The sequence below is a fragment of the Chiloscyllium punctatum genome, chromosome 19, assembly GCF_047496795.1.
Source record: "Chiloscyllium punctatum isolate Juve2018m chromosome 19, sChiPun1.3, whole genome shotgun sequence".
NCBI lineage: Eukaryota > Metazoa > Chordata > Chondrichthyes > Orectolobiformes > Hemiscylliidae > Chiloscyllium > Chiloscyllium punctatum.
This window is the reverse complement of record NC_092757.1, coordinates 73374689-73389177: the sequence shown is the minus strand read 5'-3', so window position 1 is coordinate 73389177 and position 14489 is coordinate 73374689. Positions and strand designations below refer to the sequence as shown.

General features: G+C 40.6%; 1 long non-coding RNA gene across 1 annotated transcript; it reads right to left on the bottom strand.

Moving 5' to 3' along the window:
* Nucleotides 1–4210: 4210 nt before the first annotated feature.
* On the bottom strand, nucleotides 4211–14276 carry LOC140491247 (uncharacterized). The gene is made up of 3 exons (XR_011963250.1): nucleotides 13936–14276; nucleotides 12125–12209; nucleotides 4211–6751 (listed from the first exon to the last, which is right to left on the bottom strand). It is a non-coding gene; the product is annotated as an uncharacterized lncRNA (long non-coding RNA).
* Between the last annotated feature and the right edge of the window lie 213 nt (nucleotides 14277–14489).

Sequence of the window (14489 nt, the reverse complement as noted above, 5' to 3'; positions counted from 1 at the left end):
TTTTCATCTATGTGAAAAAGTAATTCTCATTCAGAAGAGGAAGAATGCCCTGTCTCTCTTCTTCTGGAAGTTAGGGAATTAAAAGTTCAATGTTTCAAACTGTCTTCAATGTCATTAACTAACCACATTTGGAGGACATGACAATGGTAGATAAAAGAAATTGGTACTGTTTCATTAGTTTACGTTTAGCAGAATAAATCCACTTTTTATTCCTATTCAAACTCACCATTTAAAGAATTAACAGCTGTATTTCTTATCGTTGGATTGGTTCTGAATATGCAAGGCAATGCTCCCCACCACCCCACAACTCTGAAATAGTTTTATTTAACACTATGTTACACACACTTTATTCCCAGACATAAAAAGAATATAAATAGAAATAATAATAGGATGGCAATGAATTATGTACTTAGTGGGTTAAACTGCCTTTTGTTTTTGGGCCTTTAAATTCTCCATTGGACCATCCATTTAAGTAGTATGATATGTAGACATAAATTTGTTTTGAATGTTTAAAATGCCAGATGTTAATTTCCCTGGAATGTGTGACTGTGTGTTGCCAAAGCAATGAAACCCAAGAATGGCTGAAAAATGTCTGACTACAAAACTGAGTTTGCAGTTTTTCAGACATGCGTGCACACACACATTCTCCCTCACTTGTTTTGTAAATGATGATCAAACATTTATTCATTTGGAAGGTCTATATAATTTCTTCTGTTTCATAAAGTATTCTTTGACCATCTTAAATTGTCAATCTGCAATCATATGCCTGAACCAAGGGGAGAAGATGATGCCTCACCTGCTTACTGGAATGTAATGCTGATTCCCTGATTGGGCAGTTGCTGAGGAACAGAGAATACTTGTCAGGAAATCACTGGCCTTTATTTAGATCATCCATTCACTTCATGAGGTTATAATGGACTTGCAACGTACTTTGACTACATATGGAGCACCGCATTTAGATTTAGCTATGGTATTGTTCAAACGTTGTAGAGGTATCAGGGAAAGTGCAAGAAATATTCCAAGATATGGTATCCAAACTGTGAGGTTACAGCAGAACAAGAAAAAAAAAATCAACAGATTGCATCTCTTTTGTTTTTGAAAAGAGAAGGCTGAAGAGTGACGGTATGGAGATATTTCAAAATATTGAAGGTTTCAACAGAGTGGACATAGAAAGAGTGTTTAGACTTGTAGGGAAAAAAAACCAGAGCCCATCAATATAAGACAGTCAACAAGAAATCAAATAGAGATTCGAGAAACAAATACAGGCTGATGAGAATGTGGAACTCCGTACCACAGAGAGTGGTAGAAGTGCACAACATAGATACATTTCAGACGATGTTAGATAAATGCAGATGATCAAAGTGAGAATATGTTGTTAAGCTGACATATGAGGAAAGGTGCAAGGGATGCAAACAGAGCATTGAAAGTTGCATGAGCTAGTTGGGCTGAAAGGCCTATTTCTGAAAATTTATTCCATGCAATTCTCACATTCATATATTGTCAATTCAGGACAAGCAATCCCTAAAGAAGTTCGTCTGAATCCTTTGGCTACTTAGCAGTCTGAAGAGGTTGGGCCACAGAGGGATTAAATGCAACTATAAACAATTATTCACATTATTACAGTGTCTGTGCATGCATGCAAAAATGGAATAATTTATCTTCTAGCTTGGTTTCTTTTATTATATCCTTGGACTTCAATTTATTTTTGGAAGAGCAGCAAGTCCCAAGTGAATTGAGCTGATGCTGTATCAGATACATCACAGGCATTTAAAGTTGGGGTGAAAGTAATTTTCATTTGTTGGACTTCAAACATGTCTTTCTTTTTTTCCAGGTAAATGTCACATGATTCTCTTAGTCCTATACAATCACCTCTGTTTAATTCCTTCTCTTTGAAGGCATAATGATGTTTTCCAATTTGAGGCATACATTTTTTTCCACCTTGGACTTTTTATTATTGATTTATTTTTAACTAAATTCATGAGCATTTCTTGGTGCCTTAACATTTTCGATCAATGCTTTCATATTTGTTTTGCTTTTAAGAAAGGAGAGTTCTGTGTAAAGTCAAAAACTTTTCACTGGAAAGTCTTAGTCACAAATTCCCTGCTATCACCCACGAGCCAGCATTAAGATGAACACAAAATAAGAACATTTGATCTGTTTTTATGTCTATCTAAAAATTCTGTCATGAGATTTTTAAAAGATTTATATTTTCAGCAAAAGCCAAACAAAAACTTCGGTACAATTTCTTGAGGAACTTCTGTTTTAGCTGACAGCAGGTAATAAGAAACTAATTCCTTATTTTCCACAATGTATTGATTTTCATCCTCCTTCTAAAATGATATTTGCAGCAACTTTGTTGAAAGTAGAGGGCGAACCCGTGAATGACTAAAACCTGACAGTCATAGTGATCTATGAGAAAAACCTTTCAGCACACTCTTTAGAGCAGTCAGTTGAACTTTGACCCAGCTGCCATCTTTGATGCTCCCTGTATCATGAATTTGGTAAATTACTCCATCAAAAGCTTTCCTTCACTGTCTGTCAGCTTGAAGGAGATGGTGACATCCTCTGACAGCTGACTGACAGAATGTAGATAGGTAAAAAAGGAGGCGAGAATTTTACCCACAATCCCCTGAGCTGGTGTGCTAAGCTATATCAGTCAATCTCAGGGCTAATTCGTGTCATTGCTTGTTTCCTATCTCCTTGAGACTACAGCAGAAGGTTGATAAAATTGAAGTGGAAATGAAGTTTGATGCACTGGAGGATATGAACAACAATGGTGTGAAGAAATGGTTTTGTATCCCTGATACACTCTCAGAACACTCAGGATCCAAACGACCTTGCTTTTGTCCTTGGGAGTGAAACAAAAATATTTTAAAGTGTAAACTAATTTATTGTGTCAAAATCTATTCTACAGATGACCATAGGTAACGCATACAGATAACTGATAATGGCAGTGAGCGACAAAATGAAACAATTCTCAAAAGACTTTTCAACTTCCAAGTATTTATGTTTGGAACTTGGGTAAGATTTCAGGACAAAATTAATTCCATTTAAAGGCATGGCATTCTATGATGTCATATTACAGAACCTTGCCATCCATAAAACAAGATTACGAAATTTATAACTCAAGCCTATAATTTTAAAAAAATACATTAATCAGGTACTCATATTACATTGAAAGACACGGGTTTTTCAAATATTCTCAGCATGTTCATTAAAAGTTCAATTTAGGTCGTAGTAAAATGCTTTTTCCAGTGTTCTAATTTAAATTTTGCTGGTAATTTCTGTAATACACAAAACCTATATAAATATATTGTCGAGCACTTATATTCTGTTTATTTTTACCAGACACAAATGCCCAAGGAAGACTTGATTTGCATGCAATAATAGAGATACATATTGCCTTTGTGAAAATTAAAAACGCATTTAACAGGCTATAAAAATTAGGAACCCATGGATTAAGAGATGAGGCATATCATCACATACAATGTTTGGTGTGTTCTCCAAAGATTAGGACAGAATGTCAGTTCTGTTGGTGCTGCCCTGTGTATGATTACAGGGCTCATATTACTTACATATATTTAGCTCCTCACATCTCCCTAACTCATTTATTGATGACAGTTCAGTTGTTAGGATAACAATTTTGTCCAGTGTGGTGGATGAAAAGGAACAGTGAACCCAATGTAATTTTAAAGCCTCACTGAGCGAAACTTTGGCCTGGACGCTCCACTCAGATAAATCTGATAGTGCAGAAGAGTTCCAAAGTCAGCAGACTATCAGGATGAGTCAAGGTTAGAGTGGTGCTGGAAAAGCACAGCAGGTTAGGCAGCATCCGAGGAACAGGAAAATTGATGTTTCGGGCAAAAGCCCTTCATCAGGAATGAAGCAGGGAGCTTCTGGGGTGGAGAGATAAATAGGGAGAGGGGGTGGGCTGGGGACAAGGTAGCTAGGAGTGCAATAGGTGGATAGAGGTGGGGATGGTGATAGGTCGGAGAGGAGGGTGGAGCAGATAGGTGGACCCGAAGATTGGCAGGTAGGACAAGTCATGAGGATGGTGCTGAGCTGGCAGGTTGCAACTGGGGTAAGGTGGGGGGAGGGGAAATGAGGTGTCCCCGGAGGCTCCCTGCCTCATTCCTGATGAAGGGCTTTTGCCCGAAACGCAATTTTTCTGTTCCTCGGATGCTGCCTGACCAGTTGTGCTTTTCCAGCACCACTCTAATCTTGACTTGAATCTCCAGCATCTGCAGTCCTCATTTTTGCCTAGATTATCAGGATGATCCTAGTCATAGCCTGAAATTTGCCAGTGCAATGTTTTCAAGGCCTGGTCTTCAAGGTGGACTGCAGCTCCCTTTCGAAATTTACATTTCTCACCATCCAAATGCACTGAGCTAAAACTTTCCTGGTTTCAGGCAATGTATAGGATAGGGAGAAAATGAAGGGGCCGCAGAAACTCACCAAAAATGTTTAGCCTGGGGATTTGCATTGAAGTGGATACATATGAAATACACTGCAGATTAAAGGATTAAAGATAAAGGCTACCTTTTATCATAAAAATGCAAAACCTGAAATAAATCCTAACTAAAAAAACAATTTGTACAGCACAAGGAAAAAGATTAAAAGCAGCCTTGATCATTCTGTTCTTAAACATTCTAGCTATTGATGTCATTACTAAGGAATATCAAGGAAGAATTATTTATTAATAAAATTTAGCTCCTTTAAATTAGTGCTTTCTTTCAATTTATTCTAATCCTTAGCATAAAATTATAATACAATTATTTTGTTCTTATGTTTGTATTCCTTGAACCTAATTACTCACCTCAAAATCATTGCTAAGATATTATGTTCTCAAACTAAGATATACTTGGTCACCCCCTACTCCCCCACTCTGCAATACATTGTTCTTCCTTCCATTCTCATTGCATTGTGACCATTGTTAAAGGGCTAGGTGGAACACTGAACTCCTTCACATCTAGGACCATGTCTAAACAGAGTCCCAACTAGGGGAGTAGAACGCTTATTCTAATGACTATAAAGATTACGAAAAGAGGGAGACTTGGGGATTGCATTACTTGTCTCCATTTTTATTGCACACAATCTCTTCAGTAGATGTTATTGTGAAAACAATTTGCGAAAGGGTTTGATTCAGATCTTAGTTTGTAAATCCTTATCTCAAAATTGCTCATAATTTAATGCAGATTGGCAGTAAGCTGACAGTTGTACTCAGCAGGACAACCAAGGAAGATAACACAGTATAAGAAACGGGCATCTTTCGGAAAATGCATCTAGTTATGTTCCTGCACCTTTCTGGGGTGAAGGTCACAAGGTTCTTTCTTCAAGCTGTGTCTGGCATGTGGAATGGGTAGAAAAATGTTCAATTTTGCATTGCCACTTCCCACTGCTGCAAAAAAAAGTCAAAGAAACAATGATTTTCACAACACGTGTGAAGGGCCATACTGCTTGACCCCGCTGCAAACATCAGTGGCAGTCAATAGAGCAAAAAGAAAGGTTTGCCCCACAACAATAAAATGCTGAATGGACCATGGTGCAGGAGACTTGAGAGCTGCCTACTGTATAGTGGACATTGCTGGTACCACCAGAAGTCCTATGAAGATCTTTGATGGATCCTAGAGCCAGGTAAGTCCCAGGCTTTTAGGGTTGGGAAAGGTCAGTTAGCTTTGAGGTGTGGGGAGAGATAGGAATAGTGAATCCTGGGGGTATGGGAGGCTTGGAGGTGGTAATATATTGGTATTGGCTCCTGATGTACAGGGCAACACCCTCTGAATGCACCTTCTCTTCCTTCTAGTCTTTTCAGAAAGAAAATTGGTTCCCCAAATACTGCCCAGCCATTGCCAACTGTTTTCTGACATGGTTTCTATGAAGCAGGTTCAACTGGCAAGATAGTGAGCCCAATCAGCTGTTAATTAATTGTTAGGAAATAGTCAATGCACTGCTCGATTTCAAGATTTGGCTCAGGATGGCCAACCCTCATGTTTTTAGGTGCCTCCTGTACAGAAAACATGGCCAGTGGGGACAGACACATTCTCCCAGAGAGTCGATAATGTGGCAGAAACTCTAAAACCTCACCTTTATCCAGACAATTCGAACATCACTTTGAAACAAAGCGGTTGGAATGGAATCCTCTTGTGTTGATGAAGTCAGCTGCTGTATGAGATGGTACTCTCAACACAATGTACATGCAGTCTATAGCACTCTGAACCTGGGGGAAGCCAGCTATGATGGCAAACACCATGGCTCAGGCTGCAACACTAACATTGTCACAGGAAAACTAGGTGAAGTGGTGTGACCTGACACAAATTGGATCAGTCTTGAGACTTCTATGGGTTGAAGTTTGAGATCTCACACAGCTCCCCAGTGGATCCTTGGAAGCAGTCAGAATGCTGCTTAGCTGTCACCTTGGTGGAGTTTGAGTTTGGATGGCCACCCCCTACTTCAGGTCACAGGATCCATTCTAGCAGCTGATGTTGTTCTGTGACAGTGTCTCGGGACGTCCTCAGTCTGCAGAAACACTGCGTCTTGCTCATCTGGACAAAATGGTATGGGAAATGATACAAACTCTGAGCCTTCTGTACCTCCTGAGGGGCTCGTCAGCTGGGGCCTCCTCATGTGAAAGCTGATCACAATGTGGAGGTTGCTGCTGGTCTTTGTTGGGCTTGTTGGTACATTTGCTGCTCCTCCATTTCTCTGCACCTTTGTTGAATCACAGCAACAGCAATGGTAGCCCCTTCTGTGACTGGATTCATTGGTCACATTTCCAATGGAGTTGGGTGATGGATATAACAAAAAGAAAAGGCCCTTAGAAATGTATTCATATCACTCACAAATGACAATCTAGCACAGTCCTCTGTACACTGGGACATAAAGGATTCCACTGGGATGGTCATATTTCAATGCAAGCAGTATTGGCCATGTGTACAAATACAGTAGGAAAATGTAAGTTCTGTTCAAGTACTGATACCTTGTCCCAAATACCAAACACCAAACACCTCTCATCACCCAGGATAGGCAGCATTGCACATAAAGTAGACAGGCAGGAGACTGGAAGAACACAGCAATCCAGGCAGCATCAAGAGATGGAGAAGTTGACGTTTTGGGTGTAAACCTTTTCCAATCCTGAAGAAGGGTTACACTTGAAGTGTCGACTTTCGATCTCTTGATGCTGCCTGGTTTGTTGTGTTCTTCTGGCCTCATGCCTTTGATTCCAGTATCTGCAGTTTTTTTTTGTATCTAACCAAGCATTGCACGTAAAAGCATGCTGGTGAATATTTACAATTCAGGTGAGAGGCAATCAGCTCCATTGCTGAGAAGCCAGCGCGATCTTGGATTGTTTTTGTGAATCATGGCCCAGAGGTGACTCCTTTAATGTCACCTGGAATTACTTCTGCTTTAGACAGATGTCTGTCTCCAATCTGCAGTGATCAATGACATGACCAAAATTGATTGTGACCTGCATTTCTAACCCAGTTGGACGCTGCAAGCGTTTCATTTACGGGGTGAAATCCACAGTTCTCCATGTTCCACACTTTTGAGGACAATGCTAAACTATCATTACACAAGTCTTCAAACTGTATTGTGAAAGTACCTGACCAATACAATTCTCCTTGGATGGCTTCACATTGTTCAGGTACAGCTCATATATTCAACAGAAACCAAAATAAAACCAGCTGCTGTGCCCACTCCGGTCAAATTTACAATTCACAAGAGTACAGAGGGCAAGCAGGTTACTCTTGCTACAGACAGTTGCAAGTTCGGACTGAGAATCAAGCTGTCCACCCAAACTTCCATATGCTTTTCCTACTGTCCGCCCTGTTGAGGATCCCCCATGTTCCCATACACCTTTTCGGACTTACAATGTACTTAGTTCCACCAATCATTGCTCTCTGCTGTATCGCCATCAAGGCAGTGTGGTTGTAATTGTCAGTGACCCCTCTCTTACAGGTCTCCCATGTCCTCCAATGCACTCTTGTCTCCCTGGTTTATTTATTACGTTTCCCTCCTTTGTAATTATTATTCCCTCTGTATCCCAGAATGCTCCCTCCAATCCCTCGAATTGACTTCATAACTTTCCCATCCCAGCAGTGGCCCCTGACAAACCCCAGTGAGTTTCATTGAGCTGACATCCAGGAGTGACCATGATCCACCCCCTGATTGACTTGAATGGACAATCCTGAATGCTGGCTGACCAGATCCTGACTGTTATCTGCATAGCTCCTGCACTGACTTCCTGTGGCTCCCTGGACTGATTGCACAGGACTAGCAAAGCTAAACATTGTCCACTCTCCGGACTCTGACCTTCCCAAGTGTCTAACTGACCATTTTCAAACCTCCAGGCTCCTATTGGATACAGCTTTTAACATATTATGCTGGGACACCCTGGGACCCAGGTTTCATTCCAGCCTTGGGCGACTGTCTGAATGGAGTTTCTAAGCTCTCCCCTTGTCAGTGTGAGTTTCCACTGTGTGCTCTGTTTTCCTCTCACAGTCCAAACAATGTGCAGGTTATGTGTATAGGCCATGCTACAAATTAGTCTAGAGTGTCCAGGGATGTGCAGGTTAGGGAAGTTAGCCACGTGGTAAAAGGCTAGCTCCATGTGGACTTATTGGGGTGGGGATTTACATCTGTGTGGAATGCTCTTTGGAAGATCAGTGCCAAATCAATGAACGCTTCTATGACCTGACTGAGTACTCCCTTCAGACATTGCCATTTGGTGATGTGCTTGCAGTGTTTTTACTACACATGATGCAGGCACATGAGGTGGGTGTGAGGTAGACCTAGTAACATAGTGTGACATAGTATAACATACAGCAACATGCCCACCTCTTGACTGATGACTGCTGACAACTTTAACAAGATCTAGCTTTGTGTTTGTGTTAAACAGCGAGGCACCGCAGAACTACTGTAAGCCTTTACTTTCTGGCTGAGGGCACAAAGTGCAAAAGGCAAAGCCAGGCAGAAAGGCTCTGAGCATTCAGCAGATGCAATGTGAGTGAGCACTAAGAAACCAAGCCATGCACCATGAGGTGCACCCTGGTCAAATCCATAAGATGGGGGTCTGTCCCCACCCATATAGTGGCCGACCTGCAGCATTACATGAAAGGGGCAGGTGTGCTCCAAAGTGGAGAATGCACTTAAATGCAGAACCGTATCGTAAGTGGGTTGGAGATGTGCCATGAGGGTGCAGTGAAATTGGTATCTCTCTGGTGCCAACATCCTTTGATGGGAAGCACCAGGTAGCCACTGGCCATGGATATGTCAGTATCTGTTTTCCAAGATGGAGGCCTGGATGAGAAAGCGACGACCATGAGCCTACAGGTCTCTGCTCTGACTTTCACGTCAACTGTTGACATTCAGTTTCTAGCCAATAGGACGCTGAATGAAAAACTGCTCAACTACAAGGCAAGATTAGGTAATGGTGGGATTTAACTGGATGCAAATAGGCCTCTTGTTGCTCACTAGTGAGATTCTCATCAGGAGTTCAACACTTGGTTGAAGGATAAGGCATGCATCGGGAGTCTGATATCTGCCAGTTTTCCTAACTGACTGGTCAATGCCCATGTTGTTCAGGGGCTGGGAAGATTCTACTTCATCATCACTTTGCTTCCCCTCCCATTCCCCTCCCCCCCTCCCCCCCCCCCTTCTCCCGTACTGTTTCTTAGAAAATGGGTGGGGCTGGAATGGGGGTTGGATGGAGGCAACTTGAAATGTCGTGCCTGCTCATCCTCTTAATGGTTAAAAATTCAACCCAGTTCTTCAAAGAACATCACTGGGACGATCATTTCACATGTCTTAACTGCGGTCTTCCAAAGACCTCTCTTCAGGAACCTTTCCTTGAGAATGAAAAATTGTACATGTGACACCAATAATCAAATAAAAGGTGAGCGGACAGCCAGGGAATTTTAGATTTAAAAATAGAAAATGCTGGAAATTCTCAACTGGTCTGTCAGCATCTATGGAGAGAGAAGCAGAGTTAACATTTCGAATATGATTCTTCTTCAGAACCAGAGGAGTTATAATAACTGTAATAACACCTAACGATAGAACAGTTAGCCTGTCTGTTGTCAGCAAATGCCTGGAGTTAATAATTCAGGATGGATTGACTAAACAATTTTTAAATATTTAGCTGGGAGCTGTTTTGGCACAGTGGTAATGTTACAATCTCTGGATCAGGAGGCCTAGGTGCAGGTCCCAATTGATTAAAAGTATCCAAAACATTTAATCAGGGCGAGCTATTGTGAATTTAAGGGAGGTGATGCCTTATTAATCTTGATTGAATTCTTTGAAGAGATGTCTGTAATAGTCAAGGGCATGTTTTCAGATCTTATTGAAAGACATATTTTGAATTGTTCTATTCAGAGTTGTTATGATGCACCTCCAGGGCGCAGGAGATCTGAAATCAAACCTTTTTGCACATACCACTGTTCCACAAGACCTTAAGGGATGATTTTTAAACCAACTATCAGCAGACTTTTGGTAAAGTCCCTCGTAACTCAAAGCTAAATTAAAGCTCATGGAATTAAAAGTAAATTCATGGCTTGTTTATATAATTGACTGAGCAGCAAAAGGCAGAGAGAGTAGGGACAACAAGTAGATATCCACATTGACACAATGTGACAAGAGATGTGCCATCAGAATCTGTGCTGGAGCCTAAACAGCTTTTCATATTTATTAATGACTTGTATGATGGAATAAGGAGCTATATATCTGAGTTTGCAGATGACACAATGACAGGCAACATTATAAACAATGTTGATGTAAACATAAAGTTGCAAAGAGATATGAATAGATAAAGTAAATGGGCAAAATTGCAGGAAATAGATTTCAATGTAGGCAAGTGTGAGGAAATAAAAAAGAAAAAAAATTTTGAAAAACATAAAATAGTCCAAAGAAATATAGGTGTTCATTTGTGTTGATCATTAAAACATGAAATTAATCATAGTGGCTAACAGAATGCTGGATTTGATGACTGGATGACTTGAACACAAAAGGATAGAATTTATGATACAGCTGCACAAAGGAGGATCCTATCTGGCGCAATGTGGTCAATTCTAGGCACCATCCCTTAGAAAGAGTGCAGTGCTGTTTACCCATGATGTTAGATATTTTCTGTCAATCTGCTCAGATGTATTATGATGACTTTGGAATAGGGATTTGAATCCAAACCTTCTGGCCCAGAGGTAGGGACACTACCACTGCACCACAAAAGGATTAACTGGCAGTAAATTAGGATTTGTCTGGGATTCAAACTCACATTCTCAAACATAACAGTACCTGACACACTCCAAAGTTTGCCAGCATGATATTTGGACTCCAAAGGTTAAATTACCAGGAGAGATCACACAAATTGCAGTTGCATTTCCAGGAATAAGAAGGTTTAGTAATTGAAATTTGATATGTAAAAGGGAAATGATGAGGTAGATAAAGTTAAAATATTTCTGCTGGTAAGAAAGTCTAAATATTGGGAAAGATCATTCAAATTTTAGGGCCAGTTCTTTCAGGCGTGAAATTAGAAAAGCATATACAAATTTGTGGAACTGTCTTCCGTAAATGGCAGTTGATGTCAGCATATTATGTTAGTTTGAAATCAAAGATAGATAGGTTTTTTTGTTTGTTAAAGATAGGAAGGGCTATGGGAAAAAAAAAACGTATATAGGTTATATGGTCATAGATCGGTCACAGACTCTAAGGTCTGAACTGGTATAATCCCTTTTCAGCCCATTTAAAACTCATATCAATATGATTCCATGATAAAACATCACCAAGGCCAGCCAAGCAAAATGTATTGCTACTTCATAGTTCTGAAAGCAATCATGGTCCCCTGCACACTAACAGGTTTTTTGAAGACCAGACACAGGTTGATATTATACTTACAATCAGGCAGCAGCAACAAGCTGAAAGCAATAGTCTAGAATTAGGTAGTCAATAGCTCTCACAGATCAATAGTAGATTTCAGCTGAGACACGCTGACTTGAAGAATAATGTACACCAGCTTTAAAATGCTGCCTGTCAATTAATTATTTTTGCTAGTGTTTGGTCAGGCTGTCTGTTAAATAACTTGACAAAAGTAGAGCACCTGTCTTAAAGAGCAGAAAAAGACATGTGCACTTACATGGAACGTTCACAACGTCAGGCCATCCTGTGGAACTGCACAGCCAATGAAATCCTTGCTGTTCCAATGTAGGAATCATGACAGTCTATTTGAATGCAAACCCACAAATAGAAAGAAAATAATGACCAAGTAATCTGTTTTAGTGACGTCGATAGAAAGATAAACATTGGCCAAGCACCAAGAGATCTTCCCTGCTGTTCTTCTAAATACAGCTATGGGATCTCTGACGCCCACTCCAGACCACAGATCGAGACCTGTTTTAGCATGTCACCCAAAGTGCAGCATGTCAACAACACAGCACTCCCATAGTACTGCAGTGGAATGTTAGGCTATATTTTGGGCTAAGTCTTTTAAGTGGTACTTGGACACACAGCTTTCCAACACAGAACCAAGTGTGACCACTAATTTTGAACCATGGCTGCTGACTAAGTGAAACCAAATGAGGAGCAAAAATAGAACCAAGCTTCAAGATGGACAGGAGGATGTGAGGACTACAGTTGCTGGAGATCAGAATCGAAGAGTGTGGTGCTGGAAAAGCACAGGTGGTCAGGCAGCATCCGAGGAGCAGGGGAATCGAACTTTTGAGCATAAGCTCTTCATCAGAAATGGGGTTTGTGGCCCACCTTCCCCTCATCCCTACCCCTCTCCCATTTATCTCTCAGCCCCCTTCGGCCACAAGCCTCATTCCTGATGAAGAGCTTATGCTCAAAATGTTGTTTGTCCTGCTCCTCAGATGCTGCCTGACTGGCTGTGCTTTTCTAGCACCACACTCTTTGATTCAAGATGGATAACACCATATCAGCTTTCTGTAATATGTCCTGTTCAATATTTAGCTCCCTTTGACTTTAGAATTGAATGCTGAACAAGGCATATAAGAGGTGGATTGTATAGTACTGCTCATTTTTATGCTGCTTCCCAAGTTTCAGATCCGATGAACGTGCCATGTTGATGGTTGTTACCAAATTCACAACTGGTCCTTGTGTTTGGTCTTCAAACTGACAAATGAATCATAGGGTTGCCAGGCTGGGAAATACAAATCTGGGACAGAGGCCAAGAAATGGTATTTAAAAACAATTGCTGTAAAGGTGATTAATGGTAAGTTGAGTTACCCATTCAGGAAAACAGCTATATTGAAGAGACTCATCATAAACATGACTGAGAGATGCAAATATTTGGCCTTATGCCTGGTACATAACTTGGAGCCACAGAGCTGGAGAGCATAAGCTTGATCAAAGTGGGCATCTACTATGATTCTCTAATTTTTATTGGAACTGGTGTGCAATGCAATAGTGAATAATAACATTCTACTTCTTCACTAATAAGTGTCTAGGATATGAGTTTGTTAGTGAAAGCAATTGGAAAGAGTTGACATTTCCAAGGGACATAGGAAGGTTGAAGCGATAATCATGGCTAATATGGTGCATTAGATGGATTGTGCTGGCTTTACTCCAGCAGTATTGTCACCAAGATCCTGTAATATGAGGTATAAAGGTGGCCTCTGCTGCACAGGTCAATGAATCTGAGCCACGCACTGGTAGCCATGACATGAGCACAGAGTGCAGTGTGAGAGGTATGCATAATACCTCATTGTTAAACCAAACTACTCTTATAATGGAATGTAAAGTAACAGATAAATAACATGGTATTCCATATCTTATGCATTTAAAAATTGAACACCAAGAAGATTTTACAAATTTTAGGCATTAAGAGTGCAGGCCTGCGCAGCAAAATTAAACGGAAGAACCCACTGTGTAGGGAAAGCTGCACGTTTTAATGAAACTCAAGACCTAAGAAGAATTCAGCATTCTTACTGAACAAAATCCAAGCTCCGTGCCACCAGCTTGTGATATATGTCTCTCCTCCTGCTCTTTGCAGCTTTCATGATGTTCTGCATCATGGACCTTCGATTTTCACCATGGCTTCTCAATCTAAAAAAACACACAGAAGTTTAAAACAACGCATTATTGCAGTAGTCTTCAAAATAAAAGATGCAAAGCTAAACGGAAAAATTCCATCAGTTTGCAAGATAAAACTGAAATAATTAAATCATAGGAAAGCTACAGAGTGTAATAAAAATGAATTGCACTAAAGTGACGAAACAAGACATTATCAAGGTAGATCTGCTGCAAAGATTATCGTGTACTTATCTCCTCTCAGGCATGAGCTTTTGAGACAGCATCCTGGCTCTAACATTGCTGAGCAGGGCCTTCTCCCTTTACAGCATGAGGGATTTTGCTAATAAGAAGCAGCTGCTTTCCCAGTCTGATAGCTGTGAGAAACTGATGACAACCTGCTTGACCGGTGACCTTTGAACTTGACCTCTTTCCTAATACCTTCAGCTGCTGATGTCACAACTGCCTGGCAG